We start from the raw sequence: 12,359 nt of genomic DNA, 5'->3' as shown, positions 1-12,359 counted from the left end.
TTGCTAAACAAAGTTGGCATTGACGTTGCTGGGATTATTAAAGCCAAGCTTCTGATTTTTAATATTTTCAACCTGACAGATTTATTTCTTCTCAAATAAAGAAAAATCCTTCTCATAAAAGAAAATGTATAGCTTCTTTATATTGCCTGATTCTGAAAATTACCACGTGCCAATCTGTGAACATGAGGAACTTGGAGACCCTGGAGGGTGATCTGAAGAACCACAATGGTGAGGAATTTTGATATAGTGATTTAGGCAACTTCATTGCAGCTGTCTGGCCCTAAAAAAATGAGAAATGGGTTTTCAGTTACTAAATACAATAAAATCCCTTTCTGTCCAGTCACAGATTGTAAAAAATCATTAAGGAGAAGATAGATGTGATGCATGCACGTATGAAGGGTAATATTTAAAATGGAGAAATGCTGCATATTGCCATATGATTTTTTCTCTGCATCAGATATTGAATGATTCTTCTAAATAAAATATTTAAAAGTTTGCAGATACAGCAACGTAACAGAACTTCTGTTACTTCAGAGCAATTTGCTATGATTTGCAAAAAATGGCTACACTTTCAAGTGCATAGATACAGCTCAGTGGCTTCATTTCAGGACAATATTTAAGCCACATCTACTTTAAATCTGTGGGTATGGAATAGAACAAGGCAACCACTTTTAGTCAGAATTAGGTTTAAATATCTTGCTGAATCAGAGCATAAAATACTTTACCATCTAATAGTAACATGACCTACACTTTTAATTGTCTTTGCAATTGTATCCATTTCAGAATGGCTCAGCTGGATCTTGAGGACAGCAATGGCTGTCATTTATTGTTATATGCAATATATGAATAAATGTCCTGTCGGTGGGAGATGGTCAGATTTCTCCTGAAACTCATTGTAAAACACTCATAGCTACCATTTAATTTGGAGTTGTGACAATAAACCCAACCCACCTCAGGCAAATTTTGATTTATCCCTAGCCTTTTCTCTAGGGTTTTGCTGGTCAGACTGATCTGGGGATACAGTAGAGGTCACTGAAATCACCCAGGACCCTACATCTGCGCATTGCATAGAGCATTTTTAACCCAGCAGATGTTCTCAGCGACATTAGGAGTTTGCCCTCAGGATGAGTTCCCCTGTGATCTAAAAGCCTTACTGGCACAAGAACCAATTTACATTTCCCAGCTCCAGTGAGAACAAATTATACCTAAATTTTCCAGGACGTCTAAGTAGTATTTAGACATTTAGTAAAAGTAAGACTTCTGAGACTACAGAAAAGGAGCATGTGTCATGCACTTTTATGGTTCTTGCTGGCAAGTGAAAAAAGACGGGATTCTTCTGTACAAAACTGAAGGGATGCTGTGTGGCTGTGCAGCCACCCCCACTGTGACACATCAGGATAAACTCCATTGTGCTGTTATCTTGGATAGGATTGTAGTGATTTGGGCTCAGGCACTCTCTGGCCACACCTAGGCCATCTGAATGACACATCAGGATAAGCCATACATGCTTTGGGGAACACTCGCATTGTTCTGTTATCTTGGTGGCAAGTGCAGCAGCCTGGAGCTGGGGTGGCCCGGCAGGCCTGGCCACATGCAGGCCATCTGCTGCCTGAATTGTCTACCAGAATGACCCAGCACAAATTGTGGCCAGAATGCCCAGTATTGACTAAAGGCAATCATCTTGAGGCCCTATAAACAGTGATCCAAAGGTGACACCCTTTGAGCTCTCCGGGACCACAGCAGACTGTGTGACCCGATAACTCCCCCTGAGCTGGGACACCTCCCAGGGTAGATTTTGCGTCCATCAACGAGTTTGCGAGGACTCAAAGGTCTGATTTGATTTTGCGAGGTTCACTGACTGTCCACTGATGAATGCCAGCACATAAAAGTAAGTAACCCATGAAACTCACAAAAAGGGAAATTTTAATCACAGGTTAACCTCTGTGTGTGTGTGCAGTTTGGTTCAGGACCATTTGCCTGCCTGTATGCAATTTGGTTCAGAGTTATTTGTCTGTGCCTAACCTTCATCCACGTGTGCAACACACTGTAAGTTTCAGGTAACCCTTGCTACTCTCAAATCTTTAACTAAGTTACTAATTTGATTGTAACAAATTCCATTGACTCACTCTGTTAAATTGGCTGATGATTAAGTGCTGTTAATAAGTATAAAACCAATCTTGTGATTTATCCCAAAAATATTAATAAATCCTAAATTGCTGCTAAACCAAAGCCATGTAACAAAATCCTATTTGTAACAAATCTATTTGTAACATGCTGGAAGTCATCGAGAAACTTAAACACCTACTGTTATGGTAGAATAAGCGCTTCGAGGTAATTCAGAATATCTTACTGATCTGAAACCCAAAACTGCAAGCTCTGAAACTGGTAGCAGAGAAGTCTGGTCAGCTGGAAGAGAATTCCTCTTCATTTTTCCCTGGGTTAGAACAGCATAGCTCATTTACAGTGTGTGCTCAGCCCCGCATCTTCTATCACTGTATTCTGGTCACTGTCTCTCCTCCAGCAGACCCTGCTCACAAAGTACCTGCTCTTCAGGTTCAATGAAAGTGTCTGCATGAGGGCTTGTGTTGTTCTGAGCTGTTCTGCATCACAAATTCTATTGGAGGTTATGCCCCTGTACCTAACCTCTTTACTCGCTACCCAAATCCTCCACACCAATAATTAGATTGATGCTATATTAGAGAGGACATTTTTTTCTTCTCTTCTCTGCAGTTGCCTCAGAAGTGTCAAAAGCTACATCAGACTGGATCACTGGATATGCTCGAGCTCCACAGTCTCCCTCAGGGCTCCCAAGGCCCATGTGTTCTCAGCCTACACTTCCAGCCTTTCCTCCAGCGCAAACCAGGGCAGCAGAGAGATGGCAGGGGGTACTTCACATGCACAGAGGTTTTAGCAACGTGCAAAGTCAGTGCAAGAGTATTCTGGTTTAAACAGAGCCAAAGAGTTTTTGCAAATAACTTCTTACTCAGAAAATTTGCTCCAGTACTTTTTCCTCTGTTTATGCTTGTTGTGGTTTAACCTAGCAGGTGGCAATTCAGCACCAGACAGCCGCTCGCTCACCCCTCCCCTCCCCCCCCCCGTGGGATGGGGAGGAGAAATGGACGAAAGGGGAAACTCATGGGCTCAGATAAAGACAGTTTAATAAGGTGACATAGGAAATATTAATGCTACTACTACTACTAATACTAATAATAATGATGATAATATTGATAATAATAATTATAATAATGAATATGCAAAATAACCTATATACAAGACAATTTTTCTCATGAGCCGATGACCAATCCACAGCCAGTCCCTTTCGCAGAACACCAAACTCACTAATTTTTGAGAATTTCACAGAACTCCTGAAAAAAACCAAACTCCTGGAAAAGTTCGAACTCCTGGACAAGAGAGGATTTGAACTCTTGGACAAGAGAACAGCAGAGAGCTTCCTGCCCTCCCCTGGCCAACGCCCTTCATAAACTGAGTGTGACATTTATGGTATGGAATATTTTCATTGGCCAACTTGGGCTGGCTGCCTGGCCATGCTCCCTCCCAGGTGCTGCACAGCTGCTCATTAGCTGAACGTGAGAAACCGGAGAAAGTCCTTGATTTCATAGCAACAGCCGAAAACATCAGTGTTATCAACATTCTTCTAGCACTAAATACAAAACACAGCAGCTACTGAGAGGAAAATAAACTCTATCCCAGCCAAAACCCGGACACTGCTTAAAGCATTGCTTTGTCCCACTTCTGTAGGACATGCTTGTTTATGCTGCTTACTTAGCAGTCCTGAATTTGAGAAACAGACTAGAGAATTTGGTAAATTCTGAAAACTGAAATAGAAATGGAAAATTTGCACACAATAATAAATAGGAAATTAAATTTCAGTTCTACAGTAAAAGGTAAGTTGACCTTTCAGGAGTCTGCAGGACCCCATTGCTGTTCATGCACACATTTAACCATATAATGATGTGCTTCTGAGCAGAGCTTCAGGCTTAGTTGTTTAAATATGAAGTCAGAGCATGTATGTCAGGTATTTGTCATGTATAGCTAGCCGTATCGGAGACTTCACCCAAACAAAGGCAGTTGCACAGGTCTGAGAAAGTGACGTCCCCCATTAAATGCCGTTCAAGTCACCAGTAACTTTACTAAAATAAATAGGATTACAAAGCAACGTGGTCAGGCTCTGCTAAGGGAGAAGAATGTGAAGAACCAGGGTGAGAGGTTGCTCGGTGCTCCCTGAAGAGACCTAGAGGAGAAAGACCAGCAGGGCTTCAGCCTCTTCAGAAACCACAAAACTGAATTTATTTTTTTTAACTGATCAGGTAATCAGTCAGTGCTGTAAACAGACCACTGCTTTTTCACATGATGTGTTCAAGAGAGCAGCGATGAAGAAGACAGAGCAGACTGTGCTGAGCAGCCACAGGGCATGGCCAGACAAGTGTACTGACCAGCCAGCTACTGACGAATGGCCAGCCCTTTTAATCCCCTTACCTCTCTGTTTTCCCCACACTCGTTCCTCCCCATATCACCTAAATCCCCCCTTTCTCCCTCTTTTGGTTTCTCCTCTAAACATCCCATAATAAGTCCTAAGCTTATGTTCTTTCAAAATGCTCTTCCCCTGCATCTCCCCAAGTGTCCCATGCCCCAAGGTAGCAGGTCTCCAGGTTTGCCTCATGGTGATAGACCCTGGGGCTGAGGCTGTCCTGGGACAGCCCTGCGAGTGCTGCAGGTCCTTGGTTCGGGTTCCTGCCTGCCTTGTGCCCCTGTGCTCCCCTGGGCTTGTGGAGGTGGGCGATGGCTCATGCAATGGGCCGGGGAGCAGCCAGGGCAGGGTACTACTCGAGCTCTCCCAGCGGACATTTTCTCTCCCTGCTCCTTTGTGGGTGGGCACAGGAACTTTTATCACATAACTGAAAAGAGAATACATCTATATGTAGGATGGTTTATGAATATAATGGCTCATTAATGTTTTTTTCCAGAAGTATCAAAATAGATGTTGTCAGAATTTCTCTCACTTTAAAAAAAAATCTACATTAGAGTCAACTAAAAATTTATGTTAAATTTATTAAAAATAAAAAGAAAACATTTTAAAGCATTCTACATTTCCTAAATGGAGCATTTTGCTTATTTCAAAATACCTTGTTGAAAATGCATGTGTTGTAAACTTCTTAGATACAGAAGTCTGAAAAAAATCTCATTAAATGCACCCCCCTCCTCCCCACCTTTTCCTTGATTTTTTTCTTTTTTTCTTTCAAGTAAGTAAACCTAGAGTAGGAGTTGTTTACAGAATACTGCCTTCAATATTTGGCAGGAGAAGACCTTGCAGTGTTCTGATATCTGTAAATGTAAAATTTCCACTTACTAGAGTGATTCTAATTAAACTAAAGTAGATCCTTGCTGTTTTGAGAAGAGAGGAAAGCGCTAAGATAAAGAGGCTCCTAGATAACGCTACTTAGACAAACTTGACTTGCTGTTTTGGGGGGGGATAGGAAAGCTCTAAGATAGAGAGACTCCTAAATAATGTTCTTTGGACAGCTCAGCCTTGGGAGGGCAGATGCACCAGGCTACAGAGATAAGGAGGCACCAAGAGGGCAACAAGACCAGAGCAAAACAACGTGGGAGGACACGGTGTACGTGATCTTAGAACTGAGTCTGCACAGAAACAAAGATCAACCAGCGGACACTGTGATGAGGAGTAGAAGCCTTCATCTTGAGACCCCCAAAGACCACCGGAGGACGCTAACAGACATGCGTGAAAGACATTAACATATGCTAATTAGTTCTTGGAAAAGTCATGACTATGCTAAGCATTTATCAGAAATATAACGAGTATGTATGTTGTGATTGTATTTAACCTGAAATGACAGGGTGTTTGGCGCGCACGTTGGGAGGAGAGATCCCCCGTGTGCCTGGCGCTGTAATAAAGAATACCTGCTTAATAGTCTGCCGACTACTGAGTCTTCAATTGAGGCTTTTCATGGCAGCAGTTCCATGAGCATGACCTATCTCGGCTGCATGATAATCTCTACCAACAGTGAGGATCTCTGCTGGGAAAGGTCCTGCAAGAGCAGCCCAGGCTCCATCAGCTGGACCGTCCCCATCGAGTACAACTGCTTCTGTGGGGCAGCAGGTAACCAAAGGGTGGCACGCCTGAGGGTTTCCTGCTTCTGGGCTACTCCTAACTATTCAGTAAATTGTAATGAATTGGCTTGCCAGTTCCAGCATCCTTTTCCAGTTTTAGAACACTGAGTAAGAGGAAGACCACACACATTTATCTACTACTGCACTAAATGAGCATCTCAGCATTTTTAGAACACTGAAGGCTTTCTAGGAGCAGATGTATTTTAATGTGTACTTGTGCTTTGCACTATACTCCTGCGAACAGCTCAGAGGTCATTTCTAAATGATCTTACAGACTGTACCTCTTCCACTCGGAAACAGAAGCACCATGAGAAATAACTTTGCTTTGCAAACACAAGAGAAGGCGTTGGGACAGCCTGAAGCAATAAATCCCCCTTCTCCCTGTGAATATCAATGGTGCTAAAATAGTAGTAGCGGTTCAAAATATTAATACTGGAATGTAGAGAACAACTTTGCATAAGATTCAGAGGTAACAAGTCGATAAATTATTTACACTGCCACACATTTGAATCGTATTTCATGTTTCCTAGAGACACAACATAACTTGGATAACACTTACTGACAGATGACTGATTGTCTCCATAGTTTTATGGAAACCATGCTCTGCAAAATACTGTTCTCTACCAGCAAAGTCAGTGCTTAGCATAAAAACTCAGGGTAACCTTTTTGCTCTTTTTGTCAAGGTTCTTGTGCTAAACCATCCCAGTACAAATAGTATAAAAGCAGTAGTATAAATATTAAACAAAATTTTTACTCAATCATGTGCCAGACGGACAAGCGTGGAACAGATTTTATTTCCTGTGGATTGTCATAGTAAGGGATATTACAAAACAGAGTTTTATGTTGTAGAAACCACATCATGTAACTAAAAAACTATCTCACGCAGAACAGCCAAGTTGTGCCTCATTTTTGTTGGTATGATAAAGTGAAGAAACGTACTGGGATTTTTAACAGCTAAATGTTGCACAGGTGTTGTCCTAGATTTTTTTTTTTTTAATTTTTATTAGAGTGGTGTATTTCACTTGCCAGTTGTCGTCAACTTGCTCCCAGATTACCTGAAGACTCTGTAACAGCTTTCCTCCGCTGTCTCACCTGAGTGTGGGGGGCTTCTTCAAGACATGGGGTTATTTCTGCTTAGCCAACAGACAGATAACTCTCAGCTGCATTGGGAGTATAAAATCATCTTTTACAAGCGAGAGACAAGGAGTGGGCAGAAGCAAAGATGTTTCCCATAGGAGCAGTCAGCCTCAGGAGGAGCAAGACTGATGGCCAGTATGAGCAGCAAAGATAAACCCAAGGCAAGGTGCCAAGTATTACACAACTCGCGTGACATGCATTTGGTAGCCCTGTCCCAAGGGCCACCTGAGATCTCATATATCTTACAGGGCTGTGGGAAGACAGCTGCAGTTTTCCTCCTGCTGCACACCCCCAGTGGGCAGAGTTTCTGACCAGGTAACATTTTGTATTTGTGTGCTTGTGTTGTCCTGCAAGAAAAAGCCCAGGAATCAATTGTCATTTCAGGCTGGGAGACATCCAGCCTGAAGTGGAGAGAGAACGGTGTGAAGCTGGTACAACAAAATCATCCCCAGTCCAGTTACGCCACAGGCTAATATTTAAGAGGGTAGGCAGAAGTGTGCCATTCCATCAATGTAACACTCAATATTAGGTGTATGCATTAAACAGCCTAATCTAGTAGGTGGTGGTTTCAGACCTCAAGGTTGGGCGGGAGTTGCTGTTTGCTTTGAAAAGGAGTGATGCAGGGAGAATTAAGAGTATTTTATTTTATTTTATTTTATTTTATTTTATTTTATTTTATTTTATTTTATTTTATTTTATTTATTTTATTTATTTTATTTTATTTATGTTCTTTATTATTTAAGTGTTTATTTTCTATAGTTATAAAGTCTAACCTGTCCCTGAGAAGCCTGGTGCTATGTGATTTCTTTTTACTTGCCTCCTGATCATGCACTATGCTCCCATGATGAAACACCAAACAGTTCCTTGTTGTCAGCCATGACAAAACCACTCATAGCTTATATAAAGTGTTGAACTCTTATGACAAACTTTTTGGTTCACAATCAAACTACGAGATAAACAAACCCGTGGGACACACAGTAAGTTTAAAAATTATAATAAAAAAAAGAATAAATGAATCCAGGTCTCACTGCCTGGAGTCTTTCCCAAAGCAGAAAGAGCCTGAAATATGCAATAAAGTTACAACAAAATGCATCACACAGATATGCATCTACTGAATGGCATGCTTGTATAACACACAACAGTACTTCAGCGAGCCCTAATGATGAACCATGACAAGCCACTCCAATCAGTAGGACATAAATGGAAAAAATTACACTATTCTCCAGCAATCACTCTGAGAAACTTCTCAGAAATAGAATGCAACAAGTGCTTACAGCTGTCTTCCCCACAACTTAAATTAAAGGAGTATAATTTTGCTGTATTTATGAAAGTATGTTAACCTAGTGTTTAGGAGTCAAACGTAAATAGTGAGGAACTGGAACATGACATGTACACGGAACCATGGCAAATGAGTCAGCCCTCAAGGTTCTCTGCTGATTGTAGATCTCAAAACCTAAAGCTCTCCCGTTCTTGCAAGTGGAAGTATTTTCTTTAGTGTTGGCCTGCCTTGGTTTCAGGTCCCAGAAGATGGCAGCAGACCCACAGTATTTCGTGGATAAATAGCGGGTGGTTCCTCTCCCGGCTGGCTGTGGTTTTTTTGCAGCGAGTTTTCTCTATTTGACCACTTAAGGAGTAACCATTCGTTAGCATTACTTCGGTGCACCTGAATTTTTCTAGCGCCTATTCACAGTTGTGGTTTTTTTCGATTCTAAATAAAACTAAAATAAAAATTAAAAACTTTGTGTTAAAATGCCTTATTAAAGACCATCCCAAAAGTCATGCAATGCTATGTATTTACTACTTGACTCTAGGGAGATATTAAAGTCTGTTCTGTCTCAGGTTGGAGAGTGGAAATTTGTGCTTTCAGTTCAGATTTGAGCTAAGGCATTTTTAAGCCAATGATAGTTAGAGCTAATTTAATTGCAGCCCAGAGCAATGAGGAAACTTAACTACTTGAGCAAAAGTTATCTGTGTCTGCTGTTGCATAAACTGAAGTACAGAGGAAAGCTTTTCTATTTTCACGTGTTGTTCATTCTCCACTTCACTAGAAATCTTGTATTTGGAATTCTCTTAGACCCCATGAAGTGGAATTGTAACACAGTAAAAGCGTTAGCTTCTCTTTCTGAAAGAAGTTTATCATACTGTGACTGCCAAGGAAGATGAAGATATGAAACTTCAGAACTTGACACCATATGGCAACTGCAAAGATGGTATCTGTGTACCTGTGTAGGCAGCAACATCATATTTTGGAGATCACTGGCATGGCTTGAGGTATTTTGGGGACAATAGACGAATTGTAAAGCAACATTTGTAAAACTACCATGGTGAAATCCTAGCAAGTTCTTTCTTGACTGCTTCTCTTCCTCCTTCCCTGTTCTCTGAACTCAGTCTAGTTCCCATCAAGAGGACTGCAGGCTACTTCAAAGATAAGTAAAGAATGATTTAATAAAACAATAATCTCTCTTGACCTTGTTTCTGAGGGAAAAAGAAAAATATGTTCAGAATATTTCCAAATCCTTCCCCTGTACTTCAGCTGCGAGGAGTTGAATACATTTTCATTATCTTTGGAAAAATGATTGAAAAGCCCAATTTAGCTCTCCAAATCCTCTTGAATGTCTACTGCAGTACTGAACTACAACCAGCATGATACAAGGCATTACAGACTTGTGCACTATCATAAGGACCCCTTCCAGAGCCCAGTTGCAAAAGTCTAAAATCTTCAGGTCCCAAAACTATTACCAATGAATGAGGATTGTCTGGTGGAATACGAGTTTGCACTCTGTGCCTATGACAATCTAGAATTAACTTCATTAATCACCATTTTTTAAGTAAGCCCAAAGTTCAGTGATTCAGGGTCAGAAGATGATGGTGACTGCTTCAACTGGGACTTGAAGCCACCTTCAGTGCAGTAGAATGTGTCCCTGTAGCTCTGGCATGAAGAGAGCTGCTTCATGTGTAAGGTGGCAGTTTAGACAACAGTAAGGGCACGGCCTCCTGGAAAAGCTGTTTAAGAAAGAAATGAGTACAACAAGATTGCAGCAAGGGAAAAAAATGGAAGTGTTCACCCATGTATGTAGAAGAATGAATGAGGGCTCTGCAGCAGCACAAGACTTTTGGTCTCATCATCATGTAGCACTGCTCTGCAACAGAGAAGGCTGCTGAAGTCCAGATTCATACCCGTCGGGCTGTTTTCAGGCAGAGCAAAGTTCAGCTGCAACAGACCCGGCAGTGGGAAGCAACGAAGGGAGTCAGGCTGCAGTCTCAGCAAATGCAGAGCCAGAGCATTAAGCCTTTGCTCCCAGGAATGAGTATGTACGTACCTTATGCACTGCACTGTGCCTCGGTGCAGGGTGGGTGGAGCAAGTAGTAAAACAACACTGTTTCTTATGTGTTTGCTGCTAGTATAATAGGTGAATAATAGCAGAAGTTTCCTTTAGTTCCTTAGAAGCAGAAAAAGGAAACTATCCTTTCACGAGGAGACCAGTTTTGGTCTCCAGGAAGGTTATGGAGAATATCCCCCTGGAAAACATGTTAAAGCACAAGAAAAATAATAAAGTGATTTGGAACATGAAGCTTGTGTTCACTAAAGGCAAGTTGGATCTAACCAATCTGACGACCTATGAAGACGTGACTGGTTCTGTTGATGAGATGACAGCAGTGGCTGTTTTCTCGCCTTTGACTATACCAAGGCTTTTTACAGTTACACAGAGTAACCTTACAATAAAATTACTGAAACAGGGTTTCAACAGGTGCATGGAATATTGGCTGACCTGCCAGGCTCCAAGGGTTGCAGCCAGTGGTATGAAGTCCCACCTGGCCCCCAGTCCCTAGAGGCATCCCTCAGGGGTTGATACTGGCACCAGTACTCTAAGCATCTTTACTAAGAACCTGGAGAATGGGATGTAGTGCAACCTCAGCATATTCACAGACACCAAACCGCAGGCAGCAGTTGATAGGCAAGAGAGCAAGGCTTGTGCACAAAGAGGCAAATCTCATGAGAAATCTCAAAAGCCAATGCAAGGTCCTGCATCTGGGATAGACTAATCCCATGCAACAGAACAGGCCAGGGGCAGCTGGCTGGAAAGCGATTGCAGAGAAGAGGTCCTGGTGACAGCAAGTTGAACATGAGCCAAGTGTACCCTTGCAGCAATGAAAGCCAGCTGCATCCTGGGCTGTGTCACCAAGAGCATAGCTCTTGCTGCTTGCTAGCTTGCTGCCAGCCCTTGCTACCACTTCCCGAGAGGCAAAGTGGTTCTTCCCCTGTGTTAGGCATTTGAGGCCACCTCTGAAGTACTGTCTCCAGTTTAGGCTCCCCAGACCAAGAAAAATATTGATATACTGGAGCAAGTCGAGTAGGTAGGTGCATTTAATGTGACTCCTATGCAATTTCATATTTATCTGAAATAAATGGATTCTGTGGAAATGCAGCAGACGTCACTCTGAAACCCTGGGGGAATTAACAGCTAACACTTTACTTTGAATCTATTTTTTCAATAAGGAAAGAACTCTCAGCTGTTTTTAACCATCCTGTAATATGTAGAAACTCCAGGATTCTCGGTTAAACACTTAGGTCTTATTCTTTTTATTGAAAATTCAGCTACGGTCAAGAATATACCAGCCTGGTCAGTACAGAAATATGAGGACTCCTAGTCCCTCCTCCAGAGCAGTAGTTCAGCGTTTGAAGGTGAAGACCTGCAGAGTAGCATTAGCACAGCACAAGGACAGGGGGAAAGAGAGGCACATCAGGAAAGCGAGAAGCTTTCGGCAAGAGCAAGCCGGAGGACAGGCCGTGCCTGTTACGTGGAGTCGCTGTCTGAAGAGTAACGCAACGGCACAACCATAAATAGAAGCAAAGTGTTTGCGATGGACACTTGGGAAGAAATTGTAGGTATTTATGATGATGGCTATTATTAAATGCTTTACTACACATCAAATCAAATTTCTCAAGCGTGGCTACAAGAATCCAGCGGTGTGTTTTGTAAATGTGGCAGCTTGGTTAAGTGGTCCCACTTGTACGCCTTGGCTCGTGCAGCTCGGGGAGGGCTGATGCAGGCTGTGTGAAACTCCCATGGGCA

This window comes from Opisthocomus hoazin, chromosome 3, assembly GCF_030867145.1.
Source record: "Opisthocomus hoazin isolate bOpiHoa1 chromosome 3, bOpiHoa1.hap1, whole genome shotgun sequence".
Taxonomy (NCBI): Eukaryota; Metazoa; Chordata; class Aves; order Opisthocomiformes; family Opisthocomidae; genus Opisthocomus; species Opisthocomus hoazin.
This window is presented reverse-complemented; position numbering follows the sequence as displayed.